This window comes from Palaemon carinicauda, chromosome 4 (genome assembly GCF_036898095.1).
Source record: "Palaemon carinicauda isolate YSFRI2023 chromosome 4, ASM3689809v2, whole genome shotgun sequence".
Taxonomy (NCBI): Eukaryota; Metazoa; Arthropoda; class Malacostraca; order Decapoda; family Palaemonidae; genus Palaemon; species Palaemon carinicauda.
Genome location: NC_090728.1, coordinates 42,346,019 through 42,361,018, shown reverse-complemented (window position 1 = coordinate 42,361,018; position 15,000 = coordinate 42,346,019). Strand labels below are relative to the sequence as shown.

The following is a 15,000-nucleotide window of genomic DNA, read 5'->3' as shown; positions in this document are numbered from 1 at the left end:
TCAACATAAAAAAATTTGCTCCAACTTTGTAGTTATGAAAGGGGTTGGGAAGGGTTGAATCTGTGTGTGAGCATGTGCGTGTGTTTGCATATCTATCTAAATATTTAGACGCTATTTTTGACGGCTAGGATACACTAGTTATTAATACAATTTCTGCAATACTTCGAACATTATTAAGTGATAAATCTTCTTGGTGCTTCGGAACGTTAAACACGCATTATAAAGTATTAGGAATCTGCATGTAAAGTGCTAACACAGAGTTATAGATGACCTATCTAAGTTACATCACCAGCGATAAAATTCCTGTCTAAAAAATCCTAGATTAAGTGTTCAAAACAATCTATTCATTGCGGTGTTTGCACTTACCATAGGAAGCCTCTAATACTAAGGGTGCACATATAAAAAATACATCCTTGATCACATTACAAAAGTGAAATCTAAAATACTGAATGTGTTATTATTCTCAAAATATCAAGGGAGGATGAAAATTACAGATTACTTTAACATTCTTTTCACAGAATGAAACTTATACAGGTAATTTGAACAAAATACTACAAATAACGGAGTAAGTGTACAAAGGACATGTAAACTACCAAACATACCAATAATGAATAAGTATTTCCGAATGAAAATTACTGACTGTTAACCGGCCCCCAACAAACTTTGTAATGAAATCTTAGCTTTCAAAATAACAAAAGATAAAAGATTATTCTTTTAAAAGTAAACTCATTGACGCAAGAGGAAATCGGCGTGTTTAACATTGAGCCTTTTTCTATTATGGGTGCTCCATTTTATGTAAACATTGCTTTGTGAACTAATTAAAGCATTACAATGAATTAAGAGATCTAGCCACACAATACAAAACCAACATCGCTATAAATAGGCTGTTAATGAGGTAATTATAATGAGACGCACTGGTAATTTGAAGCCGATTGTGATCAGTGGCATTGTCAATTTCATTAAAACTTCCTTTCTGCGGGTTTCCATTGTATTAAACAAAAGAGTTTGGAAAAGTGAAAGGCATTTTTTTTTATTGCAATTAAAATTCCATCGCCAATTATAGATAAGCTACCAGTGAAAGGTTACTGTATCACAATGATTTTAATTTTCATCTTACAGTTTCATCCTTTGATAAGATACTTTCTGTAATGTCATCCGATTTCAATAAAAAATTTCTTCTGTCTTAGGTTAGAGTTCTCTTGCTTGAGGGTACACTCGGGCACACTATTCTAACTTATTTCTCTTCATCTTGCTTTGCTTAAAGTTTTCATGGTTTATATAGGAAATATTATCTTAATGCTGTTACTGTTCTTAAAATATTCTGTTTTTTTCTTGTTTTCTGTCCTCACTGGGCTATTTTCCCTGTTAGAGCCCCAGGGCTTATAGCATCCTGCTTTTCCAACCAGGGTTGTAGCTTATTAAGTAATGATAATAACAATAATAATAATAATAATAATAATAATAATAATAATAATAATAATAATAATTATAATAATTATGATGATGATAATAATAATAATAATAATAATAATAATAATAATAATAATATAAAGAAAATTGTAAGAATTGGTATTACGGCTAATACTATGCAAGTCACGTCCTCTAAAGAAAAACATATCTTAAATCATAATGAAATATAACGCATGTAATGTAGATGTGAAAATTCATACATCCCTATAAATAAAAGAAACAATAAATTAAGATATTCATTAGTAAAGAAATTTATGTAAGAACACATATCTATCTATGTAAATTTACGACTATCTACACATTACAGAGAGAAAAATAAATAAATATGGAAATAAGGGAATATCTGCTAAGCAAAATGGAGAATCAAACGCGAAGAGCAAATCAAGCTGAAGAGGGCATCAAGCAGATAATAACACGAGCTTCATAACAGTTAATGACGAAAGGGATACGTTAATTCAGACATAAATATCACCTAATGGCGATACTATTGTGGGTAATGGGATAGAAATTTGTACAGTTAAAAGCACAAGGAATGTTAATGACCCAATAACTTATATTTATGGGCTTTGCTATTAATGATAATTGGATTAAAATTGCTTCGCCTCGGAGGGAGATTATCTATGTGAATTCTGGGGTTGTATTCGGAGTTCGATTACAGATGCAACAGTGCTGTAACCTATTCGGTGTTCGGTTACAGCTCTAACTGTACTGTAACCTGCTCACCTGAAATAAGTAACGTTCAGTTGCAGCAACTATACTGTTGAAAATTTGCCGTAAAAAATCCTGGAATAAATGTTGCCAGTTATTTACAGTTTTGAAAACGGATATATTAACGTTAAGGAGCGATATTACTTTCACTAACCCGTAAACGATAAAGACAAAGTAGGGTAAAATTACGGTCGCCTGTATTTTACTGAAATACAGCTGAAAACAGTATATTTTTACGGAGAATTCCCGATTAAAATTACGGCTTTTTTAACAGTAGGAAACAGGATAGTTAAAATTTTTCCGTAAAAAACGGTAAAAATCCTGGAATAAATGTTGCCAGGTATTTACCGTTTTAAAAACGGATATATTGACGTAAAGGAATTATATTACGGTCACCATCCCTTAAAAGATAATAACAAGTAAGGTAAAAATTACGGTAGTCTGTATTCCAGAAAATACGGCTGAGAACCGAATATTTTTACTGAGAATTTTCGATTAAAATTACGGTGTTTTTCACAGTGCATAGCACATCATTTCACTTATTCATTTTGAGAGCAAATTGTTCTTCGGTCCCTATGCTATATTTACCTTCCCGTAGAATAGTTTCCTAGATCTTTTTTATATAAACTCAGAGAGAGAGAGAGAGAGAGAGAGAGAGAGAGAGAGAGAGAGAGAGAGAGAGAGAGAGAGAGAGAGAGAGAGAGAGAGGTGGAAATCTAATTTAACTTTCTAAGCTATTAATTTGTAACCAATTTACTAAATTTGAAGGAAAATGTGACAGGAGAGATCAATGAAAATTATGGAAGAAACAAGATGGCATGAAAATAAATAAAAAGTAAAATATATAAAACAAATATAGATTAAACGGCATATAACAAATCAAAGAGTTACTGGTGAACAGAAATACGGAGGAACTGCAATATTAGGGAAACATTTCTTCGTGACTTTCTGAAATACCAAAGTAATCTGAACTATTCGTTGTTTTGTTAAGTACAAACAGAAAGCGCTGACCATTTTCAAACTAACATAGCAATAAACAAGAACACAGACATGCGCTAATTCAAAAGTACAATGTAATCAGACTTCCAATTCATCCTCGGTAATTAAACAAGGCCGTAAATTCTTGCGAGAAATGCAGCAGAGGGAAGGATGCATTTTGGTGCGAAATGCAGAGTACGAGGTTTACATTGGAGCGGGAAACAAGTTATTTACCGATAAAAAAAAAAAAAAAAAAAAAAAAAAAAAAAAAAAAATTACATAAATAAATAAATAAATAAAAGTAAATAATAAATAAATAAACTCACAATGCGCAAAGTAAAATCCGAATACTAACGTAATTCGAAAAACTATATTATTGATTTTAAATGTTTTTGTTCATCTTGATTAGTGTTATGTTAAAAAATCATTTGGAAAATATATCAATGTTTGTTTACTGATATTTTATTATGTATTTATTCTCTCTCTTCAGGAACGAAATAAAACAGTACTGTACTTATTTATAAATGTAAATATATATTGAGAGATACTTGCTTCCTGAAAAATGGGTTGTGCGTTTCCATAATAGAATTTTTTTATAGCTATGAAATTTTATTACTAGTTTACAATTATAGACCGTTCACCTTGATCCTCAAATTTGACTTACGTAACTAAACCACTTTTGGAAAAACGATTTAGCTCTTGCTAATACTATTGTCACGTATAATTATACAAAACTGTCCTTAAAAAACCGTTGCTAGCAAATGATAATTATCATATGGATAAATTATAAAACTGATTTAAAAAATTAAAATTATCCAGAAATAAGCTAGTCAATTTTCTACGGTACAATCAAGTAATCGAATTAAAAGCATAACAATAACCATTTTCTATCAACCTTTATAATTGCCTAATTTGATAGAAATGAGAATTCAGAAACCATAAGCCTCTGCTTAGGCTGAGAGCAACCATAACAGACACAAACACCCAAAAGCTGTGTCAGAGGTAGTGCCGCCAGTTCACCTCACGCGTTTCACTGTAGGCAATTATTCCTTTTTGCTTTCCACTATTCTAACTTTTCCTAAAATTTGTAACTGCACTTGAGGGCATAGCGCCAGGCTATATAGCCCAAATTCATAAATACAAAAGGTTCCTTACACAAACCCGGATCTAATACTTTTTACCATTCGTGAGGGCACATTTTCTATAATTTTAATCAAAAAGCCATTAAAAACAATTGAAGTAATTCTACTGAGAGAGAGAGAGAGAGAGAGAGAGAGAGAGAGAGAGAGAGAGAGAGAGAGAGGAGAGAGAGAGAGAGAGAGAGAGAGAGAAATTGTTAAATTTCACATTTTTCGATAAGTTAAATATGGAATATTAATTTACAATAATGTTTTACGCTTGGAGGGATTGCTGAAATATCTAATTTTCTCTCAATAAAAACGTGTGTCACTTTGCATGATTTTAGGAAAAGTTTCATCAAAGAGAGAGAGAGAGAGAGAGAGAGAGAGAGAGAGAGAGAGAGAGAGAGAGAGAGAGAGAGAGAGAGTAATAACCGACAAAACAAATACAGACAAACAAACTGGACCCAGCAGAGATCCGCAGCGCCAAGAGGTAATGGCGTTATACATCACTTCACTAGTAATTTCCAAATTGCCGAGAAGCACACTGCATCTCAAATGAGAGGAATTACATCCAAATATCACCGGATTCTCCAAAATCTGAAAGCAAGGCAGACCACTCGATGTGCGCATGCGAAGATTCAAGGACGCAGGACTCTTTACTCAAGAGGCAGTCAGCTACCTTTACTGATAGACATTACTGAGAGGCAGTCAGCGCCCTTTACTGAGAGGCAGTTAGCGCCCTTTACTGACAGATGGTATTGAGAGGCAGTCAGGGCCCTTTACTGAGACAGTACTAAGAGGCAGTCAGCGTCCTTTACTGAGACAGTACTGAAAGGCAGTCAGCGCCCTTTACTAGGACAGTACTGAGAGGCAGTCAGCGGCCTTTACTAAGACAGTATTGAAAGGCAGTTAGCACCCTTTGCTAATACACAGTACTGAGATGCAGTCAGCACCCTTTACTGACAAACAGTACTGAGAGGCAGTCAGCACTCTTTACTGATAGGCAGCACTGAGACACCGCCAGTGCCGTTTACTGATAGACAATATTGAGAGACAGTCAGGGCCCTTTACTGATAGACAGATCAGCGGCCTTTACTGATAAACAGTACTGAGAGACCGTCAGCGCCCTTCACTGATACAGCACTAAGAGGTAGTCAGCGCTCTTCACTGATACAGTACTGAGAGGCAGTCAGCGTCCTTCACTGATACAGTACTGAGAGGCAGTCAGCGCCCTTCACTGATACAGTACTGAGAGGCAGTCAGCGGCATTTTTGATAGCTGGTACTGAGAGGCAGTCAGTGCCCTTTACTGATAGACAGAACTGAGAGGCAGTCGGCACCCTTACTAAAAGATATTACTGAGGGGCAGTCAGCGCCCTTTACTGATAGACATTACTGAAAGGCAGTCAGCGCCCTTTACTGAAAGAAAGTACTGCGAGGCAGTCAGAAGCCTTTACTGATGGACGGTACTGAGAGGCAGTCAGCGCCCTTTACTAATAGACAGTACTGAGAGATAGTCAGAGGCCTTTACTGATGGACGGTACTGAGAGGCAGTCAGCGCCCTTTACTGATAGACAGTACTGAGAGACAGTCAGAGGCCTTTACTGATGGACGGTACTGAGAGGCAGTCAGCGCCCTTTACTGATAGACAGTACTGAGAGGGAGTTAGCGCCCTTTACTGATAGATATTACTGAGAGGCAGTCAGCGCCCTTTACTGACAGACAGTGAGCACTGAACCTGAATAGGAAACAATATATTCATAAAAGGCGTATATATTATAACTATTTTCATAAAACATCATACGTAAATTACGTCAGTGGTTTGATGAATTACTAAACCACAGTGATTTCTCTCGAACCCTGCCTTTTGTGCCATTTTGATAGTCATATTTTCCAGGCCATTTATCAGATTGCTGTCTGGGCTCCCCTTCCTTATTCATAAACATTCCGACCCTCTGGTGTGTCACCATTGCAATTTGTGAAGTCTGAACGTTGTTTCCAAAAGGGGTCAGTCGTTTGCTTACATAATAAATCCCTTTGTCTCTTGATTTGAGTGACTTTGTCCACAAAACTTCTGAATCCAAATTAATTCTGAGAGTCAAAAGTATTTGAAAGGGAGGGAAAGTATATAGCATGTCTAAATTTTTTATCTCTCTCTCTCTCTCTCTCTCTCTCTCTCTCTCTCTCTCTCTCTCTCTCTCAAACATGGAACAGGCTTCCAGCGGATGTAGTGAACAGTAATGCAGTACACAAATTCAAGAATAAGTTAGACAAGATTATAAAAACTTTATAAAAAAAAAATAATTCGTTCTACCCTGAAGCAAATGGAGTTTCCTCGGATGGAATAAAAAAAAGTCTTAGGGACCTACAAAACCCTTGTAACTCCTTGTAACTGTAACTCTCTCTCTCTCTCTCTCTCTCTCTCTCTCTCTCTCTCTCTCTCTCTCTCTCTCTCTGTTGATGAACGAGTGGGTTGGCTTCTAAAGCAATTAAGAAATACCAAGGTGGTGGGTATGTCACGCTGATAAGTAAAGTAAGAACTTGTGAATTTGTCAACTGGTTTTGTGTCGCTATGTTTAGAATGTTTCCTGACGCTAGACTTCAATCAAGTTGAAATGAACTTTTGTAATATTTCCAATGAATTGTTTGCAAGATACAGTATTTTCATCTTTAGTTTACATAAAAATATTAAATATTTATAAAGAAGATTCTAGTAAGTTTTTCTTACAATCTGTATTAACTTATCAACATATTAAAGACGAAATAGATATTCAAATTGACGGTGGGAAGATTTTTCATAAATTTATGTTTCATCTTTAATTAATGCTTCCTCATAGACAAGAAAGGAACTAAATTTTCATATATATATATATATATATATATATATATATATATATATATGTATATATATATATATATATATGTATATATATATATATATACATACATATATATATATATATATATATATATATATATGTATATATATATATATATATATATATATATATATATATATATATGTATATATATACATACATATATATATATATATATATATATATATATATATATATATATATAAATATATATACATACATATATATATATATATATATATATATACATACATATATATATATATATATATATATATATATATATATATATATATATGTATATATATATATATATATATATATATATATATATATATATATATATGAAACGCCTTCCGAAATTCATCGTATTACCAAAATTAGCTGGAATTATTTTCTATCATTCATTGATTTTGTAAAAAGACAGCATCAACTTATAGTTTTTCTTTATCGTTTATGAGTAGGCCTACAGAAGAAAATAACAATATCAACTTGAAAATTTTTACGAAAAATACTACTAATGCAAAACTATGAAATATAAACGACGAAATAGGAAAAAAATCTCGTTAAATCATGACCCAATGTTTTCTTAAAAAGATACAACGTAAATAACAAAATTTGGCCTTTCTTGAAGTAAATGTCGGGATTAATAAACAATACGACAAACTGACGCAAAGATGAAAGTAAAGGAAGTTCAGGAGGTGCTAGACTGATAAAAACATTTTATGGTTATACCTGAACCGTTATTCTTAGGTGATACATCCTTCCGAAAAAAAATGGAAATTCGAGTACACGCGAATTATTAATAAATGGGCTAAACCAACTTAAAATCAGGACAGTTTACAATCAATGTTCTACTTACCTTATCCGGATAAGAGTTTCAAGACGAGGTCAGCTCTGAAAAAATAAACAAATAAATTTATAAGCAAACATTAAATAGCATTCAAATTAGAAATAAAAATAACTCATGAAATCACAACATGAACAATCTAAAACACACTAAACTAATTCATGAGTAAACATTAAAGAGTATTCAAAGTAAATAAAAAAAAATATCTCATGAAATCACATGTACGGTAAGAAAAACACCAAACAAATTTATAAGCAAAAATTAAAGAACATTCAAAATAAACACAAAAATAACACGAAATCACAACACGAACAAAACAACCCGAAGAGATCATCATTAAATCTAGTCAGAGTCAAAACAGAATAGGGAAGGCGAGCTTCTTACACAGGATTAAAATTTCCAAAAGGAGAAGCTGCGGAGCCTCTTCCATCCGCTGATTTCCCTCTGGCCTTCTCTAAATCCCTATTGGGTATCTCCTCGTCTTCAAACCAACGGAAAATCTTACCTGAAACTGAAGTAAACAAATGCCATCGACGAAATTCAATACGAAAGAGACAGAATTCCGTGATCCCTGTGGCTTCTTATTAAGAAGTAAATTCAATTCCACCTTTGTATGAAATATCAACATCGTCATTATTATCCGTTACTACTCCTCTGCTTAACAAAAGCCTCAGATATGTTCTCCCAAACGCGTTTGTTTATTGTTCTTCTACGACAGACTGATTTTATTTTTAGTTCGTCAGTCCATTGTCTTCTCTTCCTTCCCTTGCTTCTTTTGTAATTTCTAGGGACCTGTTCTATTAATCTTAATGTTCATCTATTACCTGACGTTCTCACTATATGTTCTACCACGTCCATTTCTTTTTCTAACATGTTGTTAGAATATGCTCTATGTTAATTTGCTCTGGTAACCATGTTGTTCTTTTTCTGTCTCTTTGTGTTATTCCTATCATTCATTATTCTTTCCATTATTCTTCCCATTGGTCTTTCAATTATAACTATGTTCAAAAGGTTTTGTATAAAATATTGGACGGATGAAATATGATTTGAACCATTACCTACGAATAGAAAGGTTTTCGTTTTAAATATGAAATGAGTATATGAATAAATTATAAAAAAAGCCGCAAACACATATGCATATGCATTTATATGCAAATGCCTATATGGATAACTGACCATTCTCTCAAATTAAATGAACATCACGTGTACGACTACAGTTAATGACTTCTGAATGTACATTTTATTGTACAAATATATGAAAACGCATTTATTCATTTATTTCTAACAATTAATAAATACATTTTGAAACTTATGTTACCTAATCAAATATTACTTAAAAAAAACATATTTGTAAAAATTTAGACTATTTCACTCAACCAGGCGTTTTTCATCATCATAATTCTTGCTATTAATGCACTAATTTGTCAATTGCAGCATTCTAGAAAAATACGAAACGAAAGAGAGAGAGAGAGAGAGAGAGAGAGAGAGAGAGAGAGAGAGAGAGAGAGAGAGAGAGAGAGAGAGAGAGAGAGAGAGAGAGTTTCCATAATCATAATGCTTGCTAGTACTTCACGAAGTTGTCAGTTACAGTATTCTGAGAGAGAGAGAGAGAGAGAGAGAGAGAGAGAGAGAGAGAGAGAGAGAGAGAGAGAGAGAGAGAGAGAGAGAGAGTTTTCATAATCATAATGCTTGCTAGTACTTCACGAAGTTGTCAGTTACAGTATTCTCAGAGAGAGAGAGAGAGAGAGAGAGAGAGAGAGAGAGAGAGAGAGAGAGAGAGAGAGAGAGAACGTCTTGTAGGTAGACTAGTTTCAAGTTTCAAAGTTCAAAACAGCTCATTAACAATCATTCAGAGAATCCCTCTCAGTTATCTTAAGCATTCCGCTCTACACCGAAAGGCTCGTCAAGAGATAAAACACTTTTAATTCAACTACATCAGCCGCAGGATCTAAAGATTTTTTTTACTCTGCAAGTGACTTAACTAAGGTTGTTCTTCTTTTGTTACCAAATGTGCGCCATCTTGTGGTCAAGACCAGTTTAATGAGAACTTTCTTTTATACGTTTGAAGAGGTATAGTGAATGTCAAGGGTGTTTTTTTTTCCTTTCTTAAGCTTGCCATTTAATTTCGTTTATTACTGCTTTTTTTTCCTAATTCTTCCCATCCCCCTTTCCTATCCCTTTATTCCTACATAACTTAGTTTCTTTTGATTGTCTATCATCTTCTGTATCATAGATGATATAAAAAGGAGATACTCTGTTTGCTAAGCCATTTTATTCTAAAGTATTTCACCTCTTCTATTTTCTTGCATACCCATTCTCTCTCTCTCTCTCTCTCTCTCTCTCTCTCTCTCTCTCTCTCTCTCTCAACTTTGATGCGGAGTGATTTTTCAATTTCATTTTGCTTTACCATCAAAACTCAATTTCTCTTCCTCTTCTCTTCCCCGTTCCAGCTTATATCATCTCTCTATATCACCCCTCCCAACCTGCCCCCCCCCCCCCAACAATACAAACCCCACCCCGTCCCCCCCACATTCTTTTCCAGAAGACATCTGCTGACATTGATTTATGATCATGATCTTGCTGCCCATAGCTGAAACAGGTAGGCTGCTAATGCCTGACGTCAAAAAAGGCTTTTAGGTCGCATAATGGTTTCAATTTAGGCCATCCGCTATGTAAATTGGCTCAGACACTAGAGATTTGCGAGAAAATTATACTTCTTTGAGGGTTCATCTGCGTTGCCTATGGATAGAGGAACTAAGCGCACATTTAATCGAGGAGTATGGACTGTTCTAATTATGCTCTAAGCTGCTATAATCTCCGTCCTATTCAGAGGAGGAAACAACCACAGCTCGCAGAACGAGAATTCGATATAAATGTATGATTAAAGAGAAAATGAACGATATATATATATATATATATATATATATATATATGTGTGTGTGTGTGTGTGTATATATGCATATACATATATATACATATACAGTATATCTATAGTATACATATATATATATATATATATATATATATATATATATGTATATATATATATACTGTATATATATGTATATATAAATAGTATATATATAGTATATATGTGTATATATATATACACTATATATATATATATATATATATATATATATATATATATATATATATTATACATATACATATTTATATATATAAACAAATAACAAATATACATACAAATATATACACATATATATAGATAAACGCATGTGTTTCTTAAAAGGGCCCATAAAAACACTAACGAAATCAAATTATTCACTATATTTCAGCCAATACACATTGGTCCTCTTCTCGGTTTTTTTTTTCTTTTTTTTACCCCAAGAAGAGGGTCAGTGTGTATTGGCTGATATGTAGTGATTAATTTACTTTCCTGAGTTTCTTTCATGGGCCTTTTTAAGAAACATCTTAAACTGTTAGATTACAGTTAGAAGAAATACATATACGTATATGTGCAAATATATACTATACAAAGATATATGCATATTCATATATACAGTATATACATTATAAACGTATATAAATATATTTCCATAGATAATATACATACACATATATACATATATATATATATATATATATATATATATATATATATATATATATATATATATATGCATAGAAATACATAGGTACATGTATGTAGTACACATATATATCTCATTATGTATGTCTGTCTGCCTCTCTATCTATCTATCTATAAATATTTCTATATACATAAATACATATATATATATATATATATATATATATATATACATATATATATACAAGTAGATCGATAGATATATAGAAGAGATATATAGATTAAAATAAACTCTTAATCCCAAATCATTGAAAAAGCAATGGGGGTTACATAGCTATTCCTTAAGAGGAATTAAAAAGAAAAAAAATATCACATATATAAAAATAATATTGAAACAAGAGTGGCTTTCATCACTTAGATCCAATAAGGCACTTTCGAAGCAAGAGCTTTATTTACGACATAGAACGCTACCATTAGACCTTGGAAAGCCCTGCAAGGGTTCTTCGACATGATTAATCTCGAATCACCTGGAGCTAATTCCAACGAAATGATTGGATTAGCGGTGATCAAGAGGGTCATCTGTGCCCAGAGGACCGAGCCATGCCCACGAGTAAAGCAGTTACTTTTTTCCCCCTTGCGAAAATAAGTTGGATTTGCAATTTCATGGACAGATTAATAACGCACGCAGAGAACGGTTCCCCCTAAACAAACGCTTAACCCGGGATGATTCCAGTCGTAAACTGCCTTAGTCCTTATTTATCCTCGCGCACAACTAAATTAATATTTCTTTTCTTTCTCCAGCGCACTCGAAAATACGATTATGCTAAGTCATACGCTGAAAATGGCTTAACCACAGTGATTGGGGCAGATCAGCCTCTGGTGATTCGACATTATTGCTTTCTCAAGAGCAATAATTCCTGATGAAGTTACTATACGCTGGTACCTCAATTCTCTCCATTAAGGCGGATGATAGAAATGGTTTCAAATGGTAGTGCCATCAGTCATCCTTTTCTCAACATAGCCCTTTGAGAGTAGGTCCGTTCAGGTAGTAGTTTGGTCCGAAATGAAGTGGTCACATATTTATAATAAATAGGAACTAACTATTTTTGTCTGAATGTTAACCACGTGAAATGAAAGGAATAACTTGAATGAAAAAAATTGCAAAACAAAATATCTATAACCAAGCAAAAATTTATAAACAATTGATTTTTTAAAATACTTCTTTTCAGTTTTTTAGGACAAACAAAAATATTTTCATTTATTATTTTCTTAAACTTTCAAAAATAATATTTTCTGAATAAAGATTCTTTTATTTTCTTAAACTTTCAAAAATAATATTCTGAATAAGCGTTTAATACTTGAGAGAAATTTAACAGAGAAATGGACATTTAAATTTTAAATGTTCGATAAAAAAAAAGTAAATTGACTCTTTAAACTGTTATCACAGTATAAAAATCCTTATGAATATATAAAAGTTTCAAAAGAAAGTCCTGGGAAACAAATAAACACAAGTTTCACCTCTCTATGGCAGATTTAACGGTCAATAGTCCAACTTAACATTCCGCACGTGGCTTGAATACCCCTGGCGACACCTTCCAGCCAATAATATCGGTTGATAGTAACCAGCCTGTACTAATTACCTTACACAGGCAAAAAAAAAAAAAAAAAAAAAAAAAAAAAAAAAAAAAAAAATTGATTTAGATTATGGACTGAAAATATTTTTTTTCGAGTACGCAGGGAATGTCTTAACTTTGGTGCTCTCTCTCTCTCTCTCTCTTCTCTCTCTCTCTTCTCTCTCTCTCTCTCTCTCTCTCGTGGATGAAACTTAACTCCATCGTTAATATTTTCACCCATATTCAGTTATCAAATACAAATCCCCACTGATTTCCTACTAATTCCAATTGCTCAAGTTTTAAACACACACGCACAAACATACATATACAGTATATTCATATATACATACCTGTTATACTCATTGACGTTTTACTGCGTAGGGAGCATATCCACGCACATATATATAAGTGTATATTTACATAAATATACCATATATCCTGTATGTATATATATGTTATATTTATATCCTTGTATATATATATATAAATATATATATATATATATATATATATATATATATATATATATGTGTGTGTGTGTGTGTGTGTATGCGTGTATCAAAAGACAAACACGCACATACAATATATATATATATATATATATATATATATATATATATACAGTATATATATATATATATATATATATATATATATATATATACATATATATACATAGATTATATATATATATATATATATATATATATATATATATATAATATATGCGCGTATCAAAAGCCAAACACACACACACTATATATATATATATATATATATATATATATATATATATATATATATATATATATATGTGTGTGTGTGTGTGTGTGTCTGTGTGCTTGTGTATAAAAAAACAAACATTAAAAAGGAAATCATTAAAAAGACTCTGTCATGGTGTTCGTGCATATTTGCGTCAATAATTTTTTTTTATTATTATTCTTTAAAACCCGATATGAAAGGAAACCGGTTTTAGTAAACAATTACATTAAGTTATCCATCTTCTTTATCAGAGTTCTGCTGTCTCGGTGTCAATCCCATCACTTCCCTTCATATAACTCCCTCTCATTTTTCACATTCCAGTCTTTCAAAGCCATAAATGGCTTTCAGTCTGTCTTTCAACTTGTTTGTTCCCTCTCTCTCTCTCTCTCTCTCTCTCTCTCTCTCTCTCTCTCTCTCTCTCTCTCTCTCTCTCTCTCTAACATGTGCTGTGATCGTTTGTTTAGTCAGTCCATTCATAAATTTCTCTTTCTCTTTCTCTCTTTTTCCAACTTGGTCTCCTCTCTCTCTCTCTCTCTCTCTCTCTCTCTCCTCTCTCTCTCTCTCTCTCTCTCTCTCTCTCTCTCTCAAATTGCTTTACATAACATCGTTGATATGAACGAGAAAAAAAATGCTTCACAATGCTATAAAGTTATCTCTCTCTCTCTCTCTCTCTCTCTCTCTCTCTCTCTCTCTCTCTCTCTCTCTCTCTCTCTCTCTCTCTCTATTTATTAAATCCTCGTTGATATGAACGAGAAAAAATTGCTTCACAATGCAATAAAGTTCTCTCTCTCTCTCTCTCTCTCTCATCTCTCTCTCTCTCTCCTCTCTTCTCTCTCTCTCTCTCTCTCTCTCACAAATTTATTAAAGCATCGTTGATATGAACAAGGAAAAAATTGCTTCACAATGCAATAAAGTTCTCTCTCTCTCTCTCTCTCTCTCTCTCTCTCTCTCCTCTCTCTCTCTCTCTCTCCTCATCTCTCTCTCTCTCTCTCTCTCTCTCTCTCTCTCTCTCTCTCTCAAATTTCTTTACATAGCATCGTTGCTCTGAACGAAAAAAATTGCTTCAC

The 15,000-nt window shown here is 33.0% G+C and overlaps 1 protein-coding gene across 2 annotated transcripts in view; it reads right to left on the bottom strand.

Annotated features, from left to right (window-relative positions):
• LOC137639910 (gamma-glutamyl hydrolase-like) overlaps window positions 1-15,000 on the bottom strand; it is a 601,254-nt gene that overhangs the window by 288,099 nt on the left and 298,155 nt on the right. Inside the window, exon 1 of one of the 2 annotated variants that reach the window (XM_068372191.1) lies at window positions 8,018-8,058. The exons of the other annotated variant lie outside the window; for it this stretch is intronic. The gene's annotated coding sequence lies outside the window, so the exon portion shown is untranslated. Of the gene's footprint in view, window positions 1-8,017; window positions 8,059-15,000 lie in introns of those variants that run through there. 2 annotated transcript variants of the gene reach the window in all.